Below are 21,777 nucleotides of genomic sequence, written 5' to 3'. Positions count from 1 at the left end.
GTTAAAAACACAGAAGTTCATCTGTCACTTCTGGAGATGGATTCTAGAGAAAATAAATAAAAGATCCACTCCAGCTGTTGGAACAGGCCTGGATGGGCATCTAGAGAGCACTCGAACTTGGAGACTAACCCATCCTTAACATATGAGGCCATTTTTCAGTGGTACAGTAGCCATGGATAAAAGGTTGGAGTTTTTCTTTTTAAAGACTTTATTTATTTGAGAGCTAGAGAGAGAGAGAGCATGAACAGGGGGGAGGGCAGAGGGAGAGAGAAAAGCAGACTCCATAGCGGGGGACCCCGACTGGGGCTCCATCCAAGGACCCTGGGATCATGACCTGAACTGAATGCAGACATTTAACTTACTGTGCCACCCAGGTGCCCTCAAAATGCATTTAAGGAGAAGCATAGACTATAACATCAGAGGACAGTTTCCTCTGTGGGTGATTTGAACAACATGGTAACACCTAGTTTATGACCTTTTTTTGATAATTCATATTTGAGAACATCTGTGGTAGACTAAAGATGGCCCCAAATCCTTTGCTACCCTCATTCATCACTGGGGTCTAATTTCCCATCTCTTGAGTATTGGCTGGACTTAGTGGTGTGTTTGACTGGTCCAATGCAAGGGAAATGATGCCACGTGATCCCATGCCTAGGTCTGCAGAAACCTTTTGACTTCCATGTTGGTCTCTGGGAACCCTGGCTCTTGGAACCCAACCACCATAATGTGAAGAAGCCTAAGCAGCCCGTGGAGGAGGAGCCAACAGGGAGAGGAGCCAAGGTCCACGGCCAGCACTGACTTGCCAGTCACATGAATAAGTCATCCTGAAGTGGACCCTCAGCCTCTGTGGAGTCACCGTAGCTGATGCCCATGGAGCATCTCTGCTGGCAGGGCCTTCCCAAGCTCCTAACTCAAAAAGATTGCGAGCCCAATGAAACAGTCGTTGAAGTCACCAGTTTAAAACACAACCAAGGGGGCTCCTGGGTGGCTCAGTGGGTTAAACCTCTGCCTTTGACTGAGATCATGATCTCAGGGTCCTGGGATTGACCCCCAGCACTGGGCTATCTGCTCAGCAGGGAGCCTGCTTCCCCCTCTCTCCCTCTGCCTGCCTCTCTGCCTACTTGTGATCTCTGTCTGTCAAATAAATAAATAAAATCTTAAAACACACACACACACGGGCGCCTGGGTGGCTCAGTGGGTTAAGCCGCTGCCTTCGGCTCAGGTCATGATCTCAGGGTCCTGGGATCGAGTCTCACATCGGGCTCTCTGCTCAGCAGGGAGCCTGCTTCCCTCTCTCTCTCTCTGCCTGCCTCTCCATCTACTTGTGATCTCTCTCTGTCAAATAAATAAATAAAATCTTTAAAAAAACACACACACACACACAACCAAGAATAGTGGCAATAATAAAATCATAGTGAGAAACAGCTACGTGGACAGCCCATCAAAGAGCTTTTCACTCCTTATGTTATTTTTCCCAAGGCCCGCCCACTACCACCACATGTTTGGCCTGCTCTCACCCCTTGAGTCATGTGAAACTTTGGAAAGAAACTGCTCACGTTACAGGTCATAGTTCAAATCTGTGTCAAAGGAAGGGAAATAAAACACCCACAGCTCTGTTTTTCTAGACTCAAACTGTGAGGAAATTAAAATGTGACAGTCTGCACTTAAAAAATCCAACACATAATCCCACGATTGCTTTAAACCCAGATCTATGACATTAAGAAAAATCTGGGCCTTTAGATCAATTATTTCAGAAGAATGTTATGTAGCTGATACTGTAGGGTCACCCCATGATCTAAGAGGCAGAACGAGACCATCGTTCCATGTCTAACCCTCAAAGCCTCTTATGAAGACTTGATTCATTTGTCTTTGCAAGATCCTCTTTTAAAATGCAAATATACTAGGAGCCTTAACACAGTAACAGTTAATGCAGCTCTCAGTCATTCATAAGCTATCCTGAGTGAGCAGAATTCCAGTTCACTGTGTCAGCCTAGGGGAAAATGGGGATACTTCTTCTGAAGAGCAGCAAGAGGACACAAAGAGGCAGGGAGAACGTTCGGGAGACAGCAAGGTATATGAAAACTGAGGTGGGAAGTGTCTGAGAGTTTCTCCTCCTTCACTGGCTTCTTCTAGACTGATCAAGCTTCTGGGACTTATGAGAACCTTTGATGAATATAGGCTCAGAAAGGGTTAAACAAGACAGCCCAGAGTACTGGGTTATTTCCTCCAATTCCTGCCTCTGTAGGGTCTCATCACATTCTTCCTCCTCCCCCATTTCACCTCTTTTCTGGCCCCTTTCAAGTAGGAAGATCCCTCTAATGCTCTTTGAAATTGGATTTTCTTGACCTCTTGGTGACTGTTATTCTCAGCTAAACAGGGTATTCCTGTCTTTGCTCTCCCCATGCGGCTGCAAATGCTCCTGGCCTTATAACTTGTCAGCTCATTATCAGGATAGTCACAGAATAGTCAGAAACCCTAAAAGAGATAGTTAAACAGATTTTTTTTTTCCTTGAGGCTTGTACAAGATGTCTTCAGACTGACTTGGAGAACTCTGTCACCACCCAAATCCTTTGAGGACACAAAAGGAAACGTACTTAGTTATTTTTACATAGTAGTTTGGGTTATATATGTTCATAAATTTATTTTTCTATTTTACTTGTACATTATATAAAATATTTACAAACATATTTTTACACGGTTCTATTTCTTTCTTGGTTGATTGTTTAGTTCCCCCTTATGTCTGATTAGTCACAAAACCTTTTTCTGAAGAAAAAGGGGGTATTTCCCCTTGGTGTGCCTTACCCCACAGACTATTATATTGGTGTCCATCTCTTTGAAGGAAGGGACACAGGAGACCTGGAGTTTGAGGTTGTGCTCCTATCAGAGTCCTTTCCTTCTTTTTGTTTTCGTCCAACTTACCTACTATGGTGGAGACTGCAATATCTGAGTTCTCTTTGGGACACACGATTAGACTGCATTTCCATCCCCATGCTATCTATGCAAGGACGTGTGACTGGTTCCTGCCAGAGTGACTCCTCCCACAGAGGAGAAGTGTGTCACCCGCCTGCCCAGGTGCATCTTCTACATGTTCCCCATCTTTTCTTAGGCAGCTGATGAATGGAGAGAACTCAGGCATAGCTGCAGGTTGACAGGAGCTTGGGTCCCAGAATGATCGCCTGGAGCAGAGCTTTCCATTGACTACATTACATTGGAATGAGACTTGACTGAGAAATTTTATTGTGCTAAATCACGTTGTTTTAGCAATTAGGTCTTTCCTTACTAATAATTGCCAACCTTTACCTCTTCCCTGCACCTGTTTTCCCTGATCACATTCTGGCATACTCCTCCAGTGCTGAAGCTGTTAAGTGTCCACATGACTAAATCACCAAAAATTATTTGTTGATGGCTGTTAATTGTTCAAAGGCGGGACATACATATTTTTCTTCTTTGTATCTTTACTGTCTTTTATGCAGTAAGTTACATAAATGAATATGTAAGGTGCTGTGAGTAAGTATATCATTAAGATAGAACCTTTTCGATATATTTACCACCTAGCTGGGGAGACAAGTTATATACATATATATGTGTATATATACATGTATGTTACATATACATCTATATGTATAGATATATATGTAAATTAGTATTATAGGAAGGGTTAATGGTGTGCACAGAAAACAATTTCAGTGCTAGATCAGAGGAAGGAGCAAATATACAGACTGGCATGTTTAGGGACGTTTTCACATCAGAGAATAGAGGTGATCTACTCTTTGCTGGGAAGGTAGAATTCTAAGAGGTAGAGAAGATAGGAGAAATCATCGAAAAGATCAAAAAGTCATCTAGTGACATTAAAATAATTCAAATAGGCATAACGACAATTAAAACCTACTTGTGCATCATTCTTCCACAAGTGAGGCCCAAGGCCAGTCAACTCATTAGCAAAATCATAGTTCTCTTTGCCTCCTGGCTTGTCCTGCTTTCATATCAATTTTTGGGACAATTCTTTTGATTTCTTTCCCCATATGATATATAAATATGCATTATTGATAGTATTGCCTACAGTGTACATGGATCCCCTTGATCAGTGGAGTCTTACACAGCTTTCTCCCCTATCTGTCCCTCCATGAATACTTTAAACTTGCTGTTGCTGTCCCACTGAAGATATTTTCTCCTATAGTTCCTTCTCATGGACTACCAACCAGTTTCAACAACCCTGCATGTGTATAGATACATTTATGTCATAGAGCTCTTCTCCATTTCTCATCACAGGAAACATGGAAGACTGAGGAGCTCTATTAGAAGAACAAAGAGATCAAGCACAAAAGATACTGGCTTTCTCTAATCAAGAGAGAGCTGTTGGCTCGTTAGGGGAGAAGGAGTTAGTGGTTCACTAGTAGTTTTCAGATGAAGAATATATCAGGAATGCCAATAAAACCGGATAAGTTGATTGTTATCCAGGAAGAAGGATAGAAAAAGAGAGAGCTGGAAAGACAGACAGCCATCAGGAAAGGAGTGGACTGAAAAAAATGCTGTGACTCCAGTAAGGACTTCAGAGAAATCATCTCAGAGAACCTCCTTCCAGGTTTGCTTTTAACTGGATCCATCCTTTTTCCATTCCCAGCATCCCAGCTCCCATCCCTCACCTTACCCAAAGTCCCTGAAGTGCTCCACTTTTTCTTATGGAGGCTGTATTTGACACAGTGGTGACTATGGGGCAGAGAAAAGAGAAACAGAATATTTACATATAAATACATTTACAAAATTCTTTTTAATTTTCTATTTTATTCTCCAATGAACTTAGGAACTCAATACATTCCATTCCAGATGTGTTCAATCACAACTTTTTCTGTCTCTTAGAACACTGTGGTTCCCACCATCCATCTGGTAGGCAACAAAGTCTGACTTGCTCTGAGGTTTATTTCCTACAAGAACTTTTTCCTTTCTCTGTGACACCCATAGCCCTATACCTGCATCTATATGAAGCAGCATAATTTTTACCCATTTTTCTTCTCAAGGGACTGTGGGGATGCCTGGTTGGCTTAATCAGTTAAGTGTCCAACTCTTGATTTCAGCTCAGGCCATGATCTTGGGGTTGTGAGATCAAGCCCTGCATGGGGCTCCATGCTAGACATGGAACCTGCTTGAGATCCTCTCTCTCTGTCCCCCATCCCTCCCCCACTCATGTGAGCTCTTTCTCTTTCAACAAACAAACAAATAAACAAACAAATAAATAAGTAAATCTTAAAAAAAAAAAGACTCTGAACCTCCTTGATGGAGGGCGGGGGTTTGTTTCTTTGTTTGTTTGTTTTTCAACTGTCATCTCTTGGTGAATGGGACCATATCTGGTATATGTTAGATCTTCAACAAACACTTGCTGCTTGAGTGGCTGGTGAAGGGATAAACTAGCAGATAAATGACATTCCCTCAAGGGTAAGGCTCGTGTGTAGCCTCGTGTGTATACCTCCTGTGTAGCATGTTCCTTGAACAGAGTTTAAACTTGGTTAATATTCTTTATTATGATCTTTGGAATTAGTGTTTAAGGGCAGAGTTATGTTTTCTTTCTTTATTTCTTTATTACTAGTGTCCCACTTCCTCCCAAAAAGGATTTAAAGTAACTTAACATTAGGATGAAGCTTTTTTTCTCAAATATCTTACAGTTTACAGGGACAACTCTTTTGAATTCTGAAGAGTCAGCAGGTTTGACTGTCACTTTTATAAACAAATAAGAAACCATCAGCCTTTTAGCAATGCAATCTTGGGTGTGACATTTGCATGATTTAACCCCCATACATTCCCTGTCCCGAGTGGGACAACCCATTTACATGGGAAGGAACTCATGGTTAAATGATGTTTGTTTGTTTGTTTTTTATACCCTGTCCTGCTGCATATTTAGCTGGAATCTCAATAAAAAATAAATGTGTCCTAAAAGTCACTCATCAGTTTTAGACCCATTTCTAGCAGCATTCAAACTTCTTTTAAAAGATCGCATGCCCTTTGAAAGCAGAGGCTTGGCTTTTAAACTCTGTGTGCAATGAATGTCTGCAATCACTTTCAAATTTATGGGATTATAAGGCCAGGTCTTCGCATGCCCTAAAAGTTGGAGTCCAACTTAAATCAAAATGGTTTGCTGATTTAAATCACAAGAGCTCTGGCTAATAAGCTCATAACTTCCTCTTTGTACATGGACTAAAATGTTCTTTTTCACAATTATGCCATTTCCCCCACCCTCATTTTTCTCTCCTCACATTAACAAAATCATCAATTTATCAAATAACGGCTGCGGAAACTTCATTAGAGTTGCTATATTTTACTCTAAATATCGCCCATCCAGGGCATCCCGTGAGTGCCGACAGATGTGCTTTTCCTGGCGGATGGCCAGGCTCTGCTGAGCCATCGTTCCTGAGAGAATGTTTTCACCTCTGCGAGTTTATTACATGTGTAGTTCTTTCCATGCAGTTCTCTTAATGACAGAAAAAAGCCTTCTTACTTTGTGCTTAAAACAGCCTGCCCCATGTGCTTGTGCTACATCCACACCATCGTCAAGAGGTAGTAATGGGGCTCTGTGGTGTTTTGTGCTATATAGAAAGTAATGTTTCATTTTCTGTCCTCATAGAGTGGATCCAGGCAACTCTGTGCACTGCTGTAAGTGAGTTCAAGTTTGGTTCACCAGCCTCCCCATTCCCTCTTCCGTTTTGATCTATGACCTCTCCTTTGACATCTCCAAGGGAAAGCCCTTCCTTGTCTCTTCTTGCTTCTAGGGTTCACCCACCCAGGGTTTTCCCAACCACCTCTTGTTCCCTCCAAAGAGAAGATACATTGAAGCCCTCACCCCCAGGACCTCAGAATATGAACTTATTTGGACACATGGTCTTTACAGAGGTAATCAAATGAAAATGAGGTCAATAGCGTAGGTGTCCTTACTAGAAGGGGAAATTTGAACACAGAGACAGACATACACAGAGAGAAGACAATGTGAAAACACACATGGAGAAGATGAGCATGTGACTGGAGCCAGTCATCTACAAGCCAAGGAACGCCAGGGACCACTAGCAAACACTAGAAGCTAGAAGAGACAAGGAAGTGTTCTCCCTTGGAGAGGTCAGAGGGGACATGGCTCTGCTGTCCCCAGACTTCTAGCCTCCAGAACTGTGGGACAATAAATTTGTGTTGTCTTCAGTCATCCAGTTTGTGGTACCTTGTTTTAGCAGTTCATAGAAACTAATACTCACTCGTGGTGCTTACCTTACAAGCTTGCATCCCTAGAGTCATGCCACTATGGTCTCCTAAGTGGCAATCTTCCCCTCCCTGTCCTCTAGCCTCAAAACTTGACAGTCTTAGGTATCACTTGTCCATGGCCTTGCCCTCTTTGGGATGATTACATAATAATGAAGCGATTACCTGAGAACAAATGCAGAGTAAAGGGTGAACAGTGATTCATGATAGATAATGCTACCTTTCCCAGGTTGTATATTAATAATTACCAGAAATTTCTTAGGAAGAACAGCTTACATTGATGTTTCTCAAACCAAAGTCTCTCTGAATATTTTTAGTTTGTGTTTTTTAAAAAAAATGATTAAATTTCTAGCTATAAAATAAAAACTTGTTTTTCTGTAGTTGTTACAACTGAATGCAATTTTTATAGAAAGCATTATTTTCATTTTTTAATCTTCATTTCTTCCAGTTTTATTGAGGTATAATTGATGAATAAAAGTTGCATTTATTTAAAGTGCGTGACATATTTTGATGTCTATATACATTGTGAAAGGATTACGAGCCTCAAGCTAACGAACATATACATCCCTCACATAGTTACCGTTAAAACAAAAGATTTTTTTAAAGATTTTATTTATTTATTTGATAGACAGAGATTACAAGTAGTCAGAGAGGCAGGCAGAGAGAGAGAGGAGGAAGCAGGCTCCCCGCTGTGCAGAGAGCCCGATGTGGGGCTTGATCCCAGGACCCTGAGACCATGACCTGAGCCGAAGGCAGAGGCTTTAACCCGCTGAGCCACCCAGGCGCCCCAAAACAAAAGATTTTAAATCAATTTTTCTCAGACTGGAGTTTGTGAGACACTTTTGGTTTTCCTTTAAAAAGGGGCTATTTATGGGGCACCTGGGTGGCTCAGTCAGTTAAGTGTCCAACTCTTGATTTCAGCTCAGGTCATGAGCTCCAGGTTGTGAGATCAAGCCCTACATCAAGTCCCAAGTTGGGCTCCATGCTGGGCATGAAGTCTGCTTATGATTCAGTCTCTTCCTCTCCCTTTACCCCCCCTCCCAAAAGCGGGGAGATGTTTGTTTTCAAAACTGAGAAACACTGCTTTAAAAAAAGTTATGGTTAGAGAAGAAGCTGAGCTGATAGGCGTTCTTTTTTTTTTTTTTAAAGATTTTATTTATTTATTTGACAGAGAGATCACAAGTAGATGGAGAGGCAGGCAGAGAGAGAGAGAGAGAGGGAAGCAGGTTCCCTGCTGAGCAAAGAGCCCGATGCGGGACTCGATCCCAGGACCCTGAGATCATGACCTGAGCCGAAGGCAGCGGCTTAACCCACTGAGCCACCCAGGCGCCCAATAGGCGTTCTATCTTACCACTTGCATGTTCTGACCCTGAGCTGGATCTCATTTGATGCCAAGCCAAATTTCCTAGCTCCTTATTTGCTATTACATGTGCATATGTATTTGCTTGAGGTTTCTAGAACAGAACAAAGATTGTTCACCTGTCTCTCAACCCACTTAAACTGCCTTTCTAAATGATGCTCTCTTTTCCCTTACCACCCCTCCTGGAGCAAATAGGCCATGAGCTGCTTCTCAAATCAATTATTCAGGGTCTTGGAGGCTAGAAGATGGGGCAGAAATTCCCTGGAGTATTTTGAAGTAAACATCAAATTATAAATGAAGAGCTCTTTATAAATGGGCCAGAGGAGTGGGTGCAGGGACATAAGTGGATGGGCTCTCTTTCAATCCCTGCCTCACCTTCAAGAAAATGACTTCCCAAGGGGGAGTCTTGGGTTCACCTGCTCAGAAAGCTCTTGGGAACCCACTGAGTATAGTGAAGAGGTTGTCTGAGGCACACTTCATGTGTGTGTGTGTTATGAAAGAACCACCTTCTCCTGGCCTCATTTCCTTCCTCTGAGCATCATGGGCCATGAATGAAGATGCCCTGTCTCTGTTAAGGCTGCAGGGGGTGGGGGGTGATGGGATGCTGGGTGGCCTTCAGCTCACGGGAAACCCTCAGCAGGCTACCGTCCTATGGCCCATTCAGAGCAGAGGGCTTCAGTAGGTCCTGGGTCAAGGTTCGGATGAGCATGAGACAATCTGACAAGGTGTGAAAGAGTGACCCAAGATATTTGTGGAATGGAATTACAGACACATAAGACTTATAATTAGATTCCTTATTTTTCTACTTTTTCAAAGATGGCCAGGCAGTTCCTAGGGATTAAGCCTCCAGAAGGGCTTTGCAGGGGTCATATGCCATTTTTGTTTTCTCTTCTCACCACAGAAAAGAGTGAAGGGGGCAGGACACCTTGGAAATGCACTCTTCCTGGACCTCTTAGACCTCAGCTGAGGAATGATAGATTGTCATCTTTTGTCAGGTCCTGGAAAATCTGTCTTAAACATACACATACAAAAAGTCCCCATGGTGTTTAATTAAAACATAATATGGATACATATCCTCATAGACGTTTTATGATGTGATTCTTTTCATCACATATTAGGTTTGAATTAAACACTAATCAGTGGACATAGAATTTCAGTTAGGCAAGATGAGTAAGTTCTAGAGATCTGCTGTACAACGTGGTACCTAGACTCAGTCATACTATATTATACACTCACAAAGTTGTTAGAAGGTAGATCTGTTAAGTTTCTTACCAAAATGACATAATACACCACAGCAAACATAATATAAACACATAACATAAAATGTAATGTAACATAACACAATATAACGTAACAAGTATATGCAACAGAAAGTTAGCTTTCTCCTTTCCCAGTTTTTTTAGGCTTTCTCTTCAGAGGCAACCAATAAATCCTTCCAAATATGCTTTTATACATTGACAAATATACATATGTATCAGGGAGCACATATGTGCGCTGTTTTTACGCACATGGGAGAATACCATACCCAGTATTTGGGATCTTGCTTTATTCACTTAACAACACATCTAAGAACTCTTTTCATGTCTACACAGAATGATCTAACTCATTTAAAAAATGGGTGTACTATGGGTCCTGCAGCGAACATCTCATAGATACATCTTTTAACGGGTGTGCAGGTTTATTTATAAGATACAGTTCTAGCAGTGAAAGTGTTAGATCAAGGGTGTATGAATTTTTTATTTTGATAGATATTGACAAATTGCCCTGTAAAGATGGTATGTCAATTTGCGTTCCCTACCTCTCCACTCTCTTACCAGTGCCGCACATTTTCAATTTTCTGATCTTTGCAAAATGTATAAGTAAATAAATGGGTCTCAAGTGATCTTCTAGCTTCTAGTCTTGCTTCCTTTAATTCACTATTCACCTTGCAACTAGAATGATCTTTCTCAAATGTAAATCTCATCTTGTGACTCAGCTGCAGGAAACCCTTCCATGACTCCTCATTGTCCTTGGGATAAAAATTTCCTTTCCTTGACTGACTCACAAGGTCCTCGGTGTTTGGACCCCTGCTTGGGTCCCACTGTCATTCTTCACCTCATCCCACCTTGCATTCCATTTTCAGCCATGCTAGACTATAATGTCTTCCTCAGACAGATCCTGCTCTCCCTCACCTCTTCCAAACCTTTTTGTGCTCCTCCTTCCTGAGGACACTCTTCCCTTCCTGTCTCCCCTGCTGGGGCTCACTCCTACTTATTCTAACTTAGCAGTGGCACCCACGAGGTTATAATGGGGAACTCCCTGGCTGCTTCCACAGCCCCCTGTACTTCATCTTTTAAATTATGTAACATTTGGTACAGACAAAATAACATATATAACATATACATAAGTTATGAAGCGTAATCATAAAAACAAATATCTATACACCCACCAACCCACCTTACAAACCAGATGGCTGTTAACATTGTAGTATGTGCTGCTTTCCTGTTCATCATTGTTCTTACCATACTATATGGCAATGGGCTGTATACTTGTCTGTATTTCCTACTGTAGTTTCAGTCCTGGGGTCACAGGTCTCTATCTGAGTGGTGCATAGTGATATTCTAGAGCCAAGCCTAGGATCTGATAAATTGCGGTCACTTGATATTTTAAAATTTGAAATTTTAATAGTTATTTAAATAGAATGCAATCTTATTCAGTCACAAATAATGTGGAGATCCTACCATTTGTGAGAATGTGGATGAATCTTGAAGACATGTCAAGTGAAATAAATCAGAAAGACAAGATCTCAGTTATATGTAAATTCCAAAAAACCCCCACCCCCAAACCCCACATAAAACCTCAAAACCAAACTTACAGAAAAAGAGATCAGACTTGGGATTAGTGGAAATGGAGGGAGGCTGGGGTGAATGGATTAGTGGTTGGAGAAGGGTGGTCAAAATGTACCAGCTTCTAGTTATAAGATAAAGAAGTTCTAGGAATGTCATGTCCAACTTGATGACTATAGTTAACACGGCTGTATTATATGTAGGAAAGTTGTTAAGAGAGTAAATCATAAGTGTTCCCATGACAAGAAAAAGGTTTTTTTCTTTTTCATTTTTTCCCCTCGTATCCGTATGAGATGATGAGATGAGACAATGGAGCCAACTGTGTAACCATCTCACAATATATGTAAATCAGACCATCATGCTATATGCTTTAAACTTGCACAGTAATACATGTCAATCATTTCTCAAAACAACTGGAAAAATAATATCCAGAAAGGGGAACACCAAAAAAAAAAAAAATAAGGAAAGAAAGAAAGGAAGGAAGAAGTAAAGAAAGAAGGATTGGAAGGCACGAAGGAAAGAAAGAAAGAAAAAAAGAACAAACAAACAAACCAGACTCCTAGAGAACTGGTCAGTTATAAAAACCTACTGTCAGTTCACTCTGTACTTTGAGTCATTTTTCCAAGGTTGGAATCCTTTGTATAGCCTAGGCCTTCTTCTTTGGTTCCTTTTGTGAGCTAGGCTGCTAGGACATATTTCTTTTCTTTCTGTCTTTTTTTTTTTTTCTGGTTGTTATTGTTCATTAAAATTTTCTAATCACGTATCAACAAGGTAAAATAGTTCCTGACTTACTAGTAATCTACGTTAATGTTGTAATTGCAAACGGAATGAACTTCTTCCATGGTAATAAGCAGATTCAGTTACTGTCCAAAACTAAAAATGTCATTCTTGATGCTGATTTTACAAATTAAATGCTACCAACTACTTGAATTAAATAAGGAAACATATCACTCATGAAATTTAGATCAAGATAATAATAGCAATTCAATTTAATGAGGGCCCACCATGTGCCAGGCACACTGTAGATTTCATTGCTGATTTTCACATAATCCTACAAAGGTAGGAATGGTTATTTTCATTTGCAGAGGAAGACATGGAGTTTCAACAGATAAGGGATTAAATCAAATGTGCCTCGTGTGGACATGACAGAGCTGGGACTGGGATCTAATTCCTTGACTTCTCAGACCTACCCCCAACCTTTTCCCCCCATATCACATTGCATCTCAGACAACACCATAGCTAAAACAGCACAAGGCCATTTTAAAGTATGTCCTTTATTCTTCAAATTTACCCTGGCCTATCACTTCTTAAAAAGTCTTTCTTTTGTTTCTGAATGATAATCTTCACTCCTTTTTATAAGGTATTGAATATTCACTAATAGGAATAGAAAAAAAAAGAGAGAAAATCACTTTGCTTTTAATGATTCTTGGTTCTATGTGGTCATTCAGTGATTCATTCACCCTACAGGTATATGAGTGCCTACTGTATGCACTACATATTACTGTATGTGAATAACACAGATACCTCCCTCCCCCCAAAATCCCTGCTTTCATGGAAACTTACATTCCAATGAGAGGACATTGACAAACATATGTAGTAAAGGCCAAGCAAGATAAGGCAATGAGTCTGGATGTTTCCTTAAAAGAGGAGTTCTGATGAGCTCTCCTATATTAAGACGATATTTGAGTAGTGTCCTCCGTGAAGAGAGAATCAATGAAGATATTGAGTCTGGAAGTTGGGGAGATAGGGGTCTTTGAGGCAGGGTGCACTTGGCTCCATGCGTACATTTATGCTTAATCTGTAGAATATCCCAAGTTGCTGTTTATATTTTATAATAGATTCCCTTACATTTTGTAGAGCTTACGGGTTGAAGATAATACCTTAAGTCCTCCAAGCAATTAAAGTAGTTTCTCTTTACTTCAAGGCTTCCAAGGGCTCTTGGCACTTCACGGAAAATGGATCTTCACCCTTGCCTGCTTCCAGTTGACTCTGAATGAGAAGAAGATTGCTCAACCACCCACTTCTCGCTTAGCAAGCCTCGGCAGAGGTGGGTAGTGGGCGGTTTAATGAAATGGCACCTTGCCATACACGCACTAGCATGAAAAAAGTGCTATTTTGGGTATTGTTAGGAGCTTGGAAGTCGGAGGTACTCAGCACAGTTGTATTTGCCAAGCAGAAAGATGTCATTCTCATATGTATTAAGAGTTAAGCCATTCGAAGCCCTGTGCATTTCTATCCCTTTAAGCCAGCTGGGGTCTGTGAGATCAATACCACAGAGGATGGTCTAAACAAAACAAAAAACTCCAAGGAGTTGTCTCCATGGGGGGTGACCCATCAAAGACAGAAGGTCATCCAGAGGCAGGTGGAAGAGACACCAGAGAAAGAAAGGGAGGCTTTCCACACAGGACGGGTGGAAGGGAAGAGAGTGAAGCCATTTAGTGGGAAACAAAGCAAGCATAACTGGCATGAAATTGCCCAATAAAAGGAACAGAGGGCTAACAGTGCCAATTAGAGAACAAGTTAAGTGCATCTACTGGTAAATGGGCAAACGGAATGGGGTGAGAAACAGTTGATTAAGAAGGATTTTTTTTAAACATTTTATTTATTTGACAGAGAGACACAGCGAGAGAGGGAACACAAGCAGGGGGAGTGGGAGAGGGAGAACCAGGCTCCCCACTGAGCAGGAAGCCCGATGCAGGGCTCGATCCCAGGACCGTAAGATCAGGACCTGAGCCAAAGGCAGACACCTAACAACTGAGCCACCCAGGTGCCCCAAGAAGGATTATTGATGAGAAGAACCATGACTCCAAGACTGAAGTTAGAAGCTAGAATCCTCTAGCTTCAGACTCTAGCCACGGGACTCCACAGCTCTGGTTGAGGTGGGTGGAAACCACCTCCCAGCCTTGTTCACAGCATGTCTGCAAAAATAGAATTGGGACAACGAGGAAAATCTGAAGACAAATAAGCTGCCGTTTATATTCTGTCAACTCGTGTGCGTGGCTTCAATTTAGTCTTGCTAAACGAGCGCCGACCTGTAGAAAGATGAAGGGTGTTTTCTATTCAGTTAATCATTAAGGTGCTCTCCCAAAGGAATCATCTGTCAATGAGATGCGTTTGAAATGATGGTAGGAGACAATGGATTAGTGAACAGTGGAATGATGTGAACTTTCAGCTCACTTTCAAGGTCTCAGTGGAGAACAAGTGAAACAGAATACTTCTGAAGACTCTTGGAGCCCCACATTTTTAAATTTCTTTCTCCCTCCCTCACTGCCTTTGCAACACTAATGAAAAATGAGTAGGGAATTTTTGCATGGTTATGGATTCTCAAATCAAGTTGCCCATGGGTTGTTATTCAGTTAGACTCTGTGAGAGAATCCTATTGATGATAATGACCATGTTAATAAAAATCATTGCCAACATTTGCATAATGACCATAAAGCCCTTTCATTTATGTGGTCATATTTAATTTTCACGAGGACACTTGGGTATTCTATATCCCTATTTTGGCCCAGGTCATGTTGGCCCAGGTCAGGTTGCCAGAATTTGGTAGAGGTCGAAAGGGCAGTATTGCTGGGTCTAAGATAGGACCATATTCTCCATCTCCTTCTGCTTGCCAAGGAAGAGCACCAAACTCTGGCATTGATCCTCGCCCTTTCTTCTTAGGAATATGTCCCATGCAGCTAACTTATATTTCCTCCACATGGGAATGTCTTTATGACTCCCAGGGGTTGGAAGACAGAGACACTGTTCACCCAGTTGTAGGCAGAGCTGAGCAATACGAGCGTCTTGCTGCCAGTAAACAACAGTAAAGAAGGACACATCTATTTCTCAGGCTGACTTCTTAGAAGCTGGGGCCCTTGTTACCAATGCAGAATCAGGTCCTGTGGGTGTCTACTCTCTGTCCTGTCCTTAAGCTCTCCCATCCTTTCCCTCTTGCCAGAACACAGGCTCTTTGAGTCAGTGTTTCTCAAAGTATTCTGCAGAATATTCTGGAAGATATTATGGAGCACTGAGATGGTGGAGGGAGAGATGGGACGATTCCGTATCGGATGAGCCCGGGACATGCTCTGGAAGATTTGCAGGCACATTAGTATATTAAAGTTTCTGAGAAGTCCCCTGTAAATAACTATTTAATTTTATTTATTTATGTGGTTCTGAACCTCTTTCTCTCCTATAGCCCCTTATTAATGTCTAGTGGAACATTTCTTTATCCATTACTAAATGGTGTAATTAAGGAACATTCCAAAATATGCCAGAGCACAGAATATTCTGGAAACGCATGGCTCCCTGTACATCACTTGGTGTGCAATAGAACATACAGCTTTTGAAAATTTTGAGATACTTTGTCTTTAGGAGTCAAGGTGCATTGTATGTATAAAAGAATAAAACTATGATCAATTAAATAGTCATGTTCATTTGACAATGGTATGCATCAGTGGTTCTCAGATTTCCTTGCAATTAGAATCATCAGAGAAGCTTTAGAAATTGTGACACACTCAGACCCATTAAATCAGAAACTTCGGATATGTGACCCGGGCTTTAGTACTTTTAAAGTTCTCTAGGGGCTCCTGGGTGGCTCAGTTGGTTAAGCATCTGCCTTCAGCTCAGGTCATGATGTCAGGGTCCTGGGATTGAGCCCTGGATCAGGCTCTGTGCTCAGTGGGGAGTCTGCTTCTCCACTCCCCCTCCCTCTGTGCTCTCTTTCTAAATAAATAAATAAGTAAATAGTTTTCCAGATGATTTCAGTGTGTGGCCAAAGTTGTATAAACAATTATCTTAAATCAAAGAACGTGTCAAACTGAGAACAGTTTCTGGGAGCTTACCTGGGCCACTTAAAAATTGTTCATGAGTTTATGAAATATCTCCCTCTCTTGTCAAGAGTAACCCAGGTGCCGGAGACTCAGCTTATGGTTTTACAATTCTAATTGGCAAACATGTGTTTCTAATATGCCTGTGATTGGTTTAATTATACACAAATAAGTTTGGCTTATGTATATTGCAGAAGGCTGCAGATGTGAAGTTTTAATTATCGCATCATGTGGTAATTTAGTTCAAGGTGGACAGAGACAGGTTGTAATGAGAGACGCTGGAAGCATTGGCATATAAACTGGGTTTTGGGGAGATGTACAACACAATTGGCTTATGAACCAATGACTCACCTCAGAGTGCTGAATACTCTGTGGGCATATCACCCTTGAAAAATTACTTGTCCACGTATACAGATCGTGGGTACATGCTCATAGGGGTTGGGAGCGAAAATGCAGGTTGTCTTGCTCGCCCAAGAGAGCCGTGAGGAAAGAGGAGACACTTGAGGTGGGATGAAGTCAGGAAATTCGTGGAGCTTAGAACTCTCAAGGCAGGGTAGACCTCAGGAGGTAGACCTCACTGTATGGGAGACCGTACAGTGAGTTCTGAGCATGGAGGAATACAGAGAGGTAAAAATTACAGTTCCTACATCCCAGGCTGTGTTTGAAGTGTCCTACCTGTTATTTCATTTCATCCCCTCTTGAGGGAGGTCATAGTATTATCCCCATATTCCTGATGAGGTGGCTAAACCTGCTACTGTATGCAAAGTATGTGGCACACGACTTAACACCCAACAGTATCCCAGGGAACATGATGGATTCCCCGTAGAATACTAGGATTGAAAGGGACCTCAGGGGTCGTTAGTGAGACTCATCATTTTATTTCCTTAAAGCAAGTAAACGAAACAAACTGTAACAATCAGGGAATTCAGGATTTGGGGTCTGTCTGAAATTTGGCTGGGATGCAGTGTCAAGGGCGCTGGGGAAATCTCAGTGACCAAATACTTGCTCTGAAGATGACACCCCTCCTTGTCCCTCATGGCTGGAATCCCACAAGCAGAGTTCCCGCAAGTCCTTGAAGCTCTGGCCGTAAAGCAGCATCACCTTGACCACCTGCTTGGGGTCATCCTGGAAGGGAGACTCTTATGACCATAGAAGATAGGAAAGGAACATTCTCTCCTTCCCCGCCTGTCCACAGGGCCAAGAAGAACAATTGGGAATGACTAAGCATAAACAGGCATGCCAGTTACCAACTGGTGTAAGAGTTGTTTGTTGATTCATTCACAAGGGGACATTTTTTAGGGGATATTTATGGGGCAGGGCTAGTGAGGTAGGGCTGTAATGGGCCTCCCAGATTCCTTGTGGGGTTGAAGGCACCCCTGCTGCTGGGAGTGCCTTTGGTAAGCAGCTTTTAGCTGTCAACCCCTTTGAGGAATGCCTTGAGTAAAGAGAACTACCTTCCCTGCGGCAACTTTACTAAACTCTCCTAGGATTGCCCTCATCCAATGACTGACTGAGTGGCAGGGAGGGGGACAGAGGTGGGGGTGGGGGTGGGAGGAGGCAATAAAGGCACTTCTCTCTCACCCATGCAGCTCAGTAGTTCTGGAAGGTTGTCCCTTGTTTAAAACTCCTGGAAGGTTGACCTTTGCTTTCAACCCCTCCCAGTCTCCCTTCTCAGCACACTCATTCATTAATTCAACAAATCCTTGTGGAGCACTTTTTATGTGTCAGAATCTACAAGCAGGAGCATATAGGAAACATATTCTAGAATGGACTCTACACCGTGTTCATGATGCAAAAGATGTCCCTAGGGATGAAAAGAATCCAGCAGAATACTAATATGAATTCCTTGCCTTCCTCAGTTCCTGCTGAGAAAAAAAATGTAGAGACTCCATTTAATCATTATTTGAAGGAGACACGTAACAGGAACTGATCCACATCATATTAGAAGCATTAATTCCCCCAGAACGAAATGAAAAAGGAGTTGTCAATAGATAACATCACTGGAACCCAAGGGTTTACTTTGGTAAAGGTCCCATGGGATGCTTGAAGTCTATCTGTGTGGGATAAGTCATGTTGCCTTATCCTACAAGAATGAGTAACGTGGGTATTTCAAGTTCAAAGGGAAGGTCAGCTATGAAAATTATACTGTAGTAATTGATGGCAGAATTAATAATATCACAAGTCTCTGTATAAATAATATATAAAACATGTGATGTATATGTCAGTGTTTTAGTCAAATAATGTTATTCTGTGATTAAAAATAAGCTTTATAACAGAAATGTTGATCCATTGCTATTACAATTTTATGTATTTTCTAATAATTATGATACATAGACAAGCTGATTTTTACGCTTTTGCCCAGTTTTATTTTCATAGTGAAGGAGCAAGGAGATTCACTTTATTCAGGGTGAAGAAACAGGAAATAACTGTTCCATTTGGTGGTCTAGGAAAAGATTTCTTTTCTTTTTTTTAAGATTTTATTTGACAGAGAGAGACACAGTGAGAGAGGGAATATAAGCAGGGGGATTGGGAGAGAGGAGCAGGTTTCCCGCCAAGCAGGGAGCCCCATGAGGGGCTAGATTCCAGGACCCTGGGACCATGACCTGAGTTGAAGGCAGAGGCTTAACCAACTGAGCACCCAGGTGCCCCTAGGAAAAGATTTCTATAATCAATGGTAAGATTTAATAGATTTTATGTGTAATAGTAAGATTTAATGTTCTTAGAGATGGTCTTGTGAAGATTACACTGCCTGATGAGTGTCTTGTGATTTAAGAATTGTTCCTAAAAAGAAATAACATAACATAACATAACATAACATAAAACATAACATAACATAACATAACAAGGATTTGTTCCTGCCATTTAGAAACATTGCCACCAGGAAGGGGGTGGGAGTGGTCACTCAGATCAAGCCCCAGAATGTTTCAGTTTTTCTGTGATTCAAGCTAATGTCCCTCTGATTCAGTCTCTCTCTGAATAATAATAATACAATTTCAAATTTTAAAAAACTGGATCGTGTCTAACATATAAAAATAAGCTATCTTTAAGCTTATGCTCTATGGAAAGATACTACCAGAAAGCAGGATTTGGCAAACTTTTCCCACGAAGGGCCGGAGGATCAATATTTTAAGCCTTGTGAGTGAGACGGTCTTTTTTTTAAAAGATTTTATTTATTTATTTATTTGTCAGAGAGAGAGAGGGAGAGAGAGCGAGCACAGGCAGACAGAATGGCAGGCAGAGGCAGAGGGAGAAGCAGGCTCCCTGATGAGCAGAGAGCCCGATGTGGGACTCGATCCCAGGACGCCGGGATCATGACCTGAGCCGAAGGCAGCTGCTTAACCAACTGAGCCACCCAGGCGTCCCAGTCTTTTTACAACCACTTTTTGTAAGCACTCAACTGAGCTGTTACACAGTGAAAGTCGCCATGGGCTAAGTACGTAAATGAACAAGTGTGGTCATATTCCAGTAGCACATTATTTACAAAGCTGGGCTGGATTTGGCCCATGGATTCCTACCCTGAAACAAGTATCGCAAATTCAATTGCCTCCAGTGAAGCAGGTCGCGCGGGGGGGTCTGTGACAAATCAGGGAGCATGCTTTCCGTTTCTGAGCCGACCCCCCCTTACCTCCAGGCAGAACGGAAGCCTAGTGAGGCCAGATCTTTGGATTTGTCAAAAACAGCTGGAAATCTGGATTTTTATGGGAGAATGTCCATTTTTTATTTTTATTTTTTAAAGATTTATTTATTTATTTGAGAAAGAGAGCAAGAGAGTGTGTGTGACTGCGGGGAGGAGCAGAGGCAGAGGGAGAGGGAGAATCTCAAGCAGACGCCCCACTGAGCGTGGAGCCTGACCTGGGCCTTGATCTCACAACCCTGAGATCATGACCTGAGCTGAAATCAAGAGCCAGATGCTTAACTGACCGAGCCACCCAGGTGCCCCTCTATAGTGTCCAATTTTTAAAATTTGTCAATTAATTCAGACAAGTGCCAGCTTGGGCTACTGCATTTGGCCTCCTTACATGAGGAATTTCTTAAATTAAGCAGTATGGTAGGGATTTCTTCCATTCTTTTAAGTTGGATAAATTTGACATATAAGTAACATCGTATACATTTAAGAGTGTTAATTTGCTCCATTTGTATATTATACTATGATGGCTCATGTAGTGATATTTATCATATTATGTAAATTATAGTTGAATATTATTGACTATATTCATTATGCTTTGCATCAGATTTTAGGATTATTTATTACTTTTCATCACTATCCTTCTAAGTATAAGCAGACACTTATCCAGTGCTGATTAAGTGGCAAGACCTATTGTAAGTGCTTCAGGCTTATTAACTTACAAGTTCTCCTCACAACTTTGTAAGGTAGATATTATTCCTATTTTACCTCTGGCAAAGAGGTGGAGTAACTTGCCCAAGGTCAAACCGCGGACATGCAGCAGAGCAGGATTTGAACCTAGGAAGTCCGAAGGGGGCGTCTGTGCATGGAAACCACTGTGCTCATTCTGCCCTCCCTCCTGGGGCTCCCGTCCTCTTTCCACCTTGCCCTAAGCTTCAGCGATAGTGATAGCAAGAGCCAGAAAGATTCCATTTCTCTTCTAACTGAACTCAGACCTCCAGAGTCAAGGTCTCTTAGCAGATACCTTTTCGTTCCACCTGTGCACTTAGCGGCTTTGGGGAAAAGTCACACCCGAGATGCCTTCTTCACTGGCCACCTTGAGGCAGATCCCCCAGCAAGTGTTACCTCTTGGACTTGAGTCATTCCATTACTTCTGCTTGTATTTTATTATAATTACGTTTTTTTTGTTGTTGTTGTTGTAAAGCCCCATTCTGCTTTGGAATTTGGATTAACTCTACATATAATATTTAGTTTAATTTCTTCTCTGTCTTGCCTTTTTAACTTGGCCTTCCACACCTCAAGCAAATGACTTCAGATTTGGGTGAAAAGAATTTTTTCTTAATGTCATAGTATGAAATTTAGGAAGAGAAAATGAAATACGAATGAAAATTATTTTATTTTGAAAAAGATTTATTTCTTTATTTTAGAGATAGAGAGTACACAAGTGGAGGGGGAGAGGCAGAGGGAGAGAGAGAGATTCTCACGTTGACTCCTTGCTGAGCACAGAGCCCGATTCAGGGCTCAATCTCACGACCCCGAGATCATGACCTGAACTGAAATCGAGAGTCGGAACTTTAACCAACTGAGCCACCCAGGGGACCCCCAAATGAAAATTATTTGAAAAGGACAACAAGAGGGGCACCTGTGTGGCCCAGTGGGTTAAGCCTCTGCCTTAGGCTCAGGTCATGATCTCAGGGTCCTGGGATTGAGCCCTGCATCGGGCTCTCTGTTTAGCAGGGAGCCTGCTTCCTCCTCTCTCTCTGCCTGCCTCTCTGCCTACTTGTGATCTCTGTCTGTCAAATATATAAATAAAATCTTTGAAAAAAATAAATAAAAGGACAACAAGAATTTGTTTCTGCGTTTGACAAGTGGAAAGCACAGTTTTGATAGAGAGGTGTAAATTCTTATTTTCTCTAGCAAACTTAA

Source organism: Lutra lutra, chromosome 6 (genome assembly GCF_902655055.1).
Source record: "Lutra lutra chromosome 6, mLutLut1.2, whole genome shotgun sequence".
Taxonomy (NCBI): Eukaryota; Metazoa; Chordata; class Mammalia; order Carnivora; family Mustelidae; genus Lutra; species Lutra lutra.
The sequence above is the reverse complement of the archived record's forward strand: the minus strand, read 5'-3'. Positions refer to the sequence as shown.